Below are 8,647 nucleotides of genomic sequence, written 5' to 3'. Positions count from 1 at the left end.
CCACCAGTACACTGGAATAAGTTGTCTTGGGCAACTTGGATTGGCATAAAGAGTGGTGTTTATTGACTCAGTATAGACTTTTTTTCTTGTAAATAGGTCACTAAATTTAGGTGATCGGTCGGTTAACGAACAATGGTGGCGGGAAACTAACACTAAAACATGTATGAAGAAATATATTTATCTGGCCAACTTATGGTTAGTGACATGTAAATTAACTTAACCTTCTATTTGTGGTTATGACTCAATGTGGTGTGCAAGACTAGAGGTGCACAAATCGGGTTCACCTTGAAAACCCGAACCGGTTCGGAACCGGTTTTTTTCACACCGGGTAGAAAATGAAACCGGTTCCAGTCAGGAACTGGTTCGGTTCCCGACCCGAACCGATGCCCAGAAATGCAAACTTTTAGGAACGGGGTAGGTTGGAACCGGAACCGGTTTTTACGTAAAAACCGGTTCCACCGGTTTTTTTTGAAATTTAAACATTATAGCCGTTAGGAACCGGTTCCAACGGCTATATAGCCGTTTTTGACCGTTGGAACCGGTTTTTTAACTATAAATAGGTTATCTTCTTTCTATAAATAGCAAGGTTTGTTTGTGTACTTGTTAAACCACTCCCAAAACTATAAAACACACTCCAAACCACAATTAACCTTAAACCGACAACAAATGGCAACCAATGATGACGTTGTTATGGTGATCGAAACAACAAGATGCCCCGATGTTTGGGTTCATTACGATTTGTGTCTCATGACCGACTCACATGAGTTGGCACGTTGCAAATATTGCTCGAAGTTTCTTAAAGCAGCGTCCAACTCGACATTACGAAAACATACGAATAAGTATTGTCGAGAGAAAAGAAGAATGAAAGCTAAAAAAACGGAAGTGGGAGAGTCGTCCGGCTATACAACCCAAAAATAAGTATTCTCGGATTAAAACGACGGACTTTGTTTTTTATGTTTTAGTTGTTATGTTTAGTATCGTTTATGTTTTAATAATGTTTGTAATAGTTATTTTTTAGATGAATAAAATGTTCGTCGTTATTAAAAAAGTAACAAACAATTAATCATGAGTAACAAAAGTAATTATAATAAAACAAATCAAAACTAAATATTAGTTGAACAAGTTACAAATAATTTTACCAAAACAAATAATTACAACTCTTCTTCGTCTTCATTCTCGTCTTCACCCTCGTCTTCGTTATCGGAAGAAACCCCGTCCTCCGCCTCCTCATCATGAATATGACGCTCTATTGGTATTTCGTCTTCAAAGTTCGCCTTGTGTTGTACACGATCCACCGCATCCAAATGGTCCTTTAGGCAAATGCAAACCTCTGGAGACTCGGGAGTTAGTTTTGTTCTTCGCATAGATAACACCCTCCCACTAAGAGAAAAAACCGATTCGGAAGCAACCGTTGAGGCTTGTACGGCAAGCAAATCACGAGCCATGGCGGATACAATGGGAAATTCGTTTTGTTTACCTTTCCACCAAGCCAACAAATCAATATTGCGAATTTCGTCGACCGTTGCGCCCTCAACATAGTTTGCTCCACTATATCGACCAAGTTCGCTACTTGGTGTGTTTCCTCTTTGCCTCTTAGATGCCGATTCACGAATCCCATTCATCAAGTTTATAAGTGGGTCATTGCACGGCCTACCAGTTGTTTTTTTCACAAAAGATGATCTCGTGCTTGGACCATACATTTGAAAATAATGGTCATAAAGGTCTTGAAGGTTTTTGTTGAACTTGTCCTTCGCTTCCGTCGACAACTTCGGGTCAATCTCGTGCATACCTAAGTTGTCGAATATTTCCTCAATCGTTATTTCAACCCCATTAACATTCCAATAGGGGTTTAATGCGGCGGCACAAGTAAAGACCGACGGTATGATTTCAAAACATTTTATGAACTTTTCTTTCATCACCGCAACAATATTTTCGAAGAGTTTGTTCTTCTCCGCAAAGCTTTTAAAAACACAAGACATATAGTACAATTCTTGCAAAACCCAACTAGTAGGGTAATAGACTCCCGATAATTTTGTTGTTGACTTTTTGAACACGTCAAGATACTCCAACAAATAACCGACTTGGACCCAAACACTTTCCGGAAACATATCGGCCTCGCGTTCTTCAACAAGATTGTTATGAAAAGCTTGTAAAGTTTGGCGTTGGGCAAAAGCACACTTTAACATATGACAAGTTGAGTTCCAACGGGTTGGAACGTCCCAATTCAGCCCCAAATACTTTCTTTCAACCGACTTGCAATAGTTCTTATATTCAAGATGTCTTCTTTTACCACTTTTGAAGACATCTTGTAACATAAGTCTAAAGTATTTTAAATCATCACAAATGTGTTCATTGTCAAGACCTATTTGGACAACCAAGTTGATGATATGTGCAACACATCGGACATGAAAAAAATCCCCGAAACAAGGTGGTGAATATTTAATGATAAATTTTTCAGCCGCCTTAGTATTGTTTGAAGCGTTGTCAAACGAAATCGAAAATATTTTATTTCTCAAGTTGTAAGTCGTTATAACTTCATCAAGTAATTCAAACAATTTTTCGGCGGTATGTGGGAACGGGAAGTTTTCAAAAGCGATGGTGCGTTTCATCAATTGCCATGTCACCGGATCAACCCAATGAGCGGTGACACATATGTATGATTCGGGCAACCCGTGTGGTGCCGACCAAACATCGGTAGTTAAACTAACCATGGCTTCTAAAGAATGAAAAGACTCGATTAACTCTTTTTTAGCACACTCCCACAACCTGATACAATGACGTCTTAAGGTAGTACGACTTACATGTGTGTATCTCGGTTGTAGAGTTTAACGAATCAACGACGTCAACTCCGGGTCATCAAAGTGGTTAAACGGCAAACCTCGTTGAATAACGAACTTTGCCATTCTATCTTGAACTTGAGTCGTGTTGTAACGAAATAGTGTACCATCTTTACTCAAGTCAATTTGATCGGTCGCGCCAATCCCTTTCAACGCCTTGCAATATGGCTTCTCGATGTGCTTTCTCAAAGTAGAGTTGGAATCGTGCTTTAATATTGAACCACATAGTTTGCAACGAGCCTTTTGATAACCTTCGTCATCCACAATCAAATCCCAATTCTTCCATACGTCTTGGTTGCGGTTATGGTTGACTACCGTAACAACCCTTGGGTCCTCCGTAACAGGAACGGAGGCAACAAAAACACTCTTCTTAGCCTTGTTAGTTTTTTTGATGGGTGCCATAATAATATTTAGTTGGATAGTCGGGTAAAGGAACGGGTTTGCTAAAGGAGTAGTATTGTAGTTTGTTTTTGAGTTTGGTGGTGAAACAAGTAATGGAAACAACTTATATATAGGTTTGGCCCAAAAACCGGTTCCAACGGCTATATTACCGTTGGAACCGGTTCCAACGGATCTATTGTCTTAAAAACCGGTTCCAACGGCTATATTACCGTTGGAACCGGTTCCAACGGCTAATTGGTGTCTAAAAAAAACCGGTTCCAACGGCTATATTACCGTTGGAACCGGTTCCATTGGCTAGTTTGACTTTTGTTTGACCCTTCAAAAAAACCCGTCGGAACCGGTTATTCCGGGTACGAACCAAACCGGTTCCAATTAAGAACCGGGTAGGAACCGGTTTGGAACCCGTACTGACATATAAATATGAGAACCGGGTACGATTTTCGGGTACAAAAATACCCAAACCGGGTATTGTTCCAACCGGGTTGGAACTGGAACCGGTTCCGGTTCGGTTCCACCAGTTAGGTTCCAGAAACGGTTTTTTTGTGCACGTCTATGCAAGACCATTAGTTGAAAGCTACACCTTGTTTAGTTTCATTTTCTTTATTTGAAAACAATTAAATCATAATACCAATTGGCAATTTTAAAATTCAATAATTAATTTACCTTTTATTGATTATTGTGTTTATATTACTGACAAGGTCAAATCTTGATTATCATAGTCCATAATATACTACCAAATATCATAAGTGATCATAAATCATGAGATGACATCAAACTTTTATGTAGATCAAATTTAGAAAGAAAAAAAAATTGCTCAAAAATCAAAACTAGCAAAGATACAATACCATAACCATGATTCCCAATTTTCTTTTTTACAATTCTTTTCGACGAACTAGGGTTTATTGATAACTTAAAAAACAAATGGCTAATGAGCTATATGTAAAGTTATTAATACTGTATCAAAGAAAAATATTAGACAAAATTAAGAACATTTTTCCTCAACCACAGGTATAGATGCATCGATTTCATCTCTACTTACTGTCATCAGCCAAAGAAACTTGTTCCATTTGATCACCATTCACATCTTCATGCAAAGCTTTTGCATTTTGTTCATCACCATTAATCTTTGCACTCACTTGCTCCATAACTGGTTTTTCCAGAACTTTTGGGCTTTGTTCCTCACTTGTAACCTTCACTTCATTTGCCTGTAATTATCATTAAATATTTCAATTGAATATATTAGTTTAAGGATTTCAACCTAGAAAAAAACAAGTGTCAAAAGAAGTACAAAACTAGCCTTGTTCTTGTCACGCCATCCGAGCCCAAACGGTCTAGATAATAGACTAATCTTTCTTGTAGGTATTTCTTGTGAAAGTTCTTGACTTGTTCTGATTGCTGAAGAATCTTGATTCGTAGATCTACACGATAAAGAAAAACAAAATGAAAATAACTGTTTTGAGGGTTGGCCCAATTCAAGACCCGCCTGCTTTGCAACCCGGGCGTACCTTGGAGAAGGTTGTGCTTTAGTTTGACCAGATTGGTATTGCAAAGTTGCTTCCAGCATTGACTCAGCCATAACCACTCGCTTCTCCATTTCAGCAAGTGAAGCACTTGCAGCTTCATATTTTTCCTAAACAATGCAAAATTGTAAATTAAATATTATGTTTTTTTATTGGTCGATAAACAAATAAAAGAAAATTAACCTGAAGCACTCCAGTGGCATATCTTTGGGCTGCAGCATCTTGCTCAGCATACCTGCGAGCATCTTCTGTTACCTTTTGCTCTTGCTCTACCCGCATCAAAACCTTAACAAATAATATTAATTATTTATTTATCAATGTAATAAAAATATTAAAATTTTCATATTGCATGTAGGCTTAAATTAAAACCTGAAGCATGGCATTCTCTTGTTCCTGCTTGTCAGCAAGGGCCTGTCGTAGTTCAGCAACGTCTCTCTCTAATTGCTCGACCTAATAAAACAAAATATAAAATCAAATTTATTGATTCATTTAAATAAATTTAACATTTAGGATTCTTGTTGAAAGTTTTTGTAGCATACTTTTGCACTTAATTCTCGACGATTGTCCTGCTTTACCATCTCCATTAAGGCATTTTCCAACTCTTCCGCTCTGGAGAGAACATTAGAAAAAAATCCTTGTCTTAAAATTAGATACCAAAAATACCCCTTCATAAGAAAAGACTGAGAAAACTAGTTGACCTGACTATCGCGGATCTTTTTTCCTCTAGTTCTTTGCAAAGCTCCTTCTTCAACAATGCCATCTAGATTATCAATAAATTCATCTTAGTTACTCAATTCTATGAGCATATTGGTCCTCGATTGGTAATAATATATACCTGCTCTTGAATATCTGGAACAGAATTAACCTCGCTCATACATGACTCATCTGTACTAGAAGAATTAGAATTCATTTGTGATAATCCACCATTTGTGAGTTTAGAATCCTTGCACATACTTAGCCCCTTTGATCTTTCCTCAAGAGCAGCTTGTACAGCGGGTCGATGTTTGTTTCTCAATTCTTGTAGTCTTTCCTCATATACATTTGGATACCCCATGCAAGCGGTCAACACAAGTTGACTGCTGTCAAAAGTTGATCCAGTTAGTGACTGCAGCAGTGTAACTGCATCTCCAGCGTCTTTTGTTGTCACTAATGCGGGTCCTACACAAAACTGAACAACCTTAAATTGCAATTTCTTAAAATTGTCAAACACATACATTTACACACAAAAAAACGTACCGTATAACTCCATTAAAGCAAGTGCTGTTCGAAATAGCATTACACGGTTCCCTTGAAATAAAAGCACATCCCAGACTCTAAGAACTGAATGGAGAGAAAATAATTAAAAAACTAAAAAGAATTATAAGCTGAAAATATTTAATTATTTTTATAAATGTGACTAATGATATGAAGTATCTAACCACTTTCCCAAGGAAGCATGTTCATAAATATTGAAAGGAACCATGGACCAGAGACCCAGGATATCTGGACTCCTAGGTAATCTAGATGGTTAACTGCCGTAGATTGCCAGGTGGCATCAGAATATATGTAAATATGTCAAGTTGAAATAAAAAATAAAGATGATGTATAAAAACGAACCCAATTTAGGAAATCTCTCACGAACCAACTCCTCAAAAACAAGTTGATCAACCTAAGAATAACCATAGTGTGATATATAATTTAATCAGCCTTTTAATCGTATTTAAAAAAAGTAAAAAAAAAAGAACAATATGATTTACCTGAGACTCTATCATATCTTCGGAAAAATAGCCTTCAAAATAATCAAGAATACCTAATAACGCCCTGAGAATTAAACATAATATGAGCATTTCAGAATCATATAACCTTTAATCTTCATTATCTACATATATTGTAGACATAAACAAAAAAATCAAACCCACCAAAATGCATTTTCTTCTGGCATTAGAAGCAATAATAAGGCTGCAAAGAAATTCATAGCCTGCATGCAATCCGACATACATACTAAGCCGTTATAAGAGTATTTGCAATATACAACAGTAGTAATCAGATGAGTGTATGCTGACCTGGCAGTATCCAACAGAGGGATTATGTCGAGCATATGCAGTGAGTAAACGTCTCAAAGCATTTCTACCACCCTCGTCCAGAGCAGGATGACCCGGGAAAGTCCGAGGCAAATCCTGTAAAAATACTCAAATTATACAATTATGAAATATAAATAAAACTATGTAGGTTTATAAAAAATGTGAAATAGTTTTAAATAACGACCTTCTCAATCTGCAATTTCCATTTTTCAGGTACATCCACAGAGTCTATCGTTGTATTATTATTATTATTTGCTTCATCTACTTCTGATTTTTTATGCTCCACACCGTTATCATTCTTACTGTCTCGAAGTAGAAGATTCTGATAATAATTTTTAACGTGTCTAGCCTTCACACCCACAAACGCTTGCCAGAGCTGCAATTACAAGTGGTGCATTATATCTAAAATCTAGCATTATAAATATAAAATATAAAACATAAAACATAAAATAATTAATAAAAAATCTTACCTCTCCCCTAACAGCCATTGGCAGTCCCCCTTGAACAAGAAACTCCAACTCCTGTTTCCATGGAATTGAAGATTCCTGTGAGACGTCCGGAGTTGGATCACTAACACCATCAGTTGATGGGGTCTCTGAAATCGGGTCTGATTCAGATCTTTCCAAATCATAGAACTCATCATCGGAATCCTCTTCAGTATCTTTCTCGGTTTTTGTGGTACTAATATTTTTCTTAACGTGGGCATTCATCATATCTTCAATGGCCCGAAGTGACGGTCTAATCTGAGCCCATATTTGAGCCCGATGAGTTCTAGAAGAAACTTCATCGTCTTGATCTTCAGATTCTTGTAAACCATTTTCTTGTTCTTGAACCTTATCAGAGCCACCGTTTACAGGTAGCTCAGCACCCTCTGACTGCCGTTCTAGAAAGTTCTTCCACCTATCCGATCGTTCCTCCTCTTCCTCCTATAACCATACTATAAATTGTTATTAAAAAGTGTTTGAAAATGCAGGGGCAGGATCCGGTACAAACAGCTTTTAACGTGAGAAGTGTTAGAAGCGTTAGAGTAATTATGCTAATCACTAGAGTAATTATTATTATTATTACGCTGTAGTTATGAACTAGAGTAATAATAATTACTCTAGTTCATTTTGTTGTAGCGTAATAATAATAATTACCCTGGTGTTAAGCATAATTACTATAATGCTTCTTACACTTTTCGCGTCAAAATTTGTTTGTATGGGATCCTACCTCTACATATTCAAAACTCGAGTACAAAAAGAAGTATGAACTAGAGTAACTATGAATTTATTATTACTCTAGTTCAAAGCTATGGCGTAGTTGTAATAATAATGACCCTAGTATCAAGCATAATTAGGTTAAAAGCTGTTTCTGTTTGTATTTGGTCCTAACACTGAATAATAATAATAATAATAATAATGTGTAGAGAGAGTTGAAACTTAAAAGTGAAAAACCTTGTAGATATTAGCGTATTCACGGTATCTTTGAACATGTTGAGGTCTGACTGCAAAACCATAGGTGTCTCTGTTAAACAACACCATTAGGTCAGAATCAGAAACTATAGTACAGATCAGATTTCAATAACATAAACAGATATATCAGTATTAATCGCAAGCATAATTAAGTTTAAGACCTAATTCAATTCCTTAAGTAAGATCGAAAATGAAACACTAATTGGATAGATTATTCCGTAAGTAAGTTTCCAATGTCACATTACATAATTATTATTACAGTTAGCGTATGAAAAAATAGAAGATATTAAAATAGTACCTCTTGTGTTCAAAAGCGATAAGTGTGGGATTGAGGATTTGTGGTTTGGCCATCATTATCGCAGCAGATTCAATTG

General features: G+C 36.6%; 1 pseudogene across 1 annotated transcript; it reads right to left on the bottom strand.

The window, feature by feature from the left end:
* Window positions 1–4,112: 4,112 nt before the first annotated feature.
* Window positions 4,113–8,647, bottom strand: LOC143572684 (uncharacterized; annotated as a pseudogene). Its single transcript, XR_013142305.1, has 17 exons — window positions 8,572–8,647; window positions 8,256–8,325; window positions 7,290–7,745; window positions 7,004–7,195; window positions 6,802–6,915; window positions 6,496–6,716; window positions 6,356–6,407; window positions 6,178–6,270; window positions 5,996–6,079; window positions 5,595–5,917; window positions 5,458–5,519; window positions 5,299–5,368; window positions 5,129–5,209; window positions 4,943–5,044; window positions 4,745–4,869; window positions 4,537–4,657; window positions 4,113–4,444 (listed from the first exon to the last, which is right to left on the bottom strand). The product of XR_013142305.1 is annotated as an uncharacterized LOC143572684 (transcript).

This window comes from Bidens hawaiensis, unplaced genomic scaffold (genome assembly GCF_021521415.1).
Source record: "Bidens hawaiensis isolate Kalapana, Puna unplaced genomic scaffold, B.hawaiensis_p1.1 tig00025990_1, whole genome shotgun sequence".
Taxonomy (NCBI): Eukaryota; Viridiplantae; Streptophyta; class Magnoliopsida; order Asterales; family Asteraceae; genus Bidens; species Bidens hawaiensis.
This window is presented reverse-complemented; position numbering and strand designations above follow the sequence as displayed.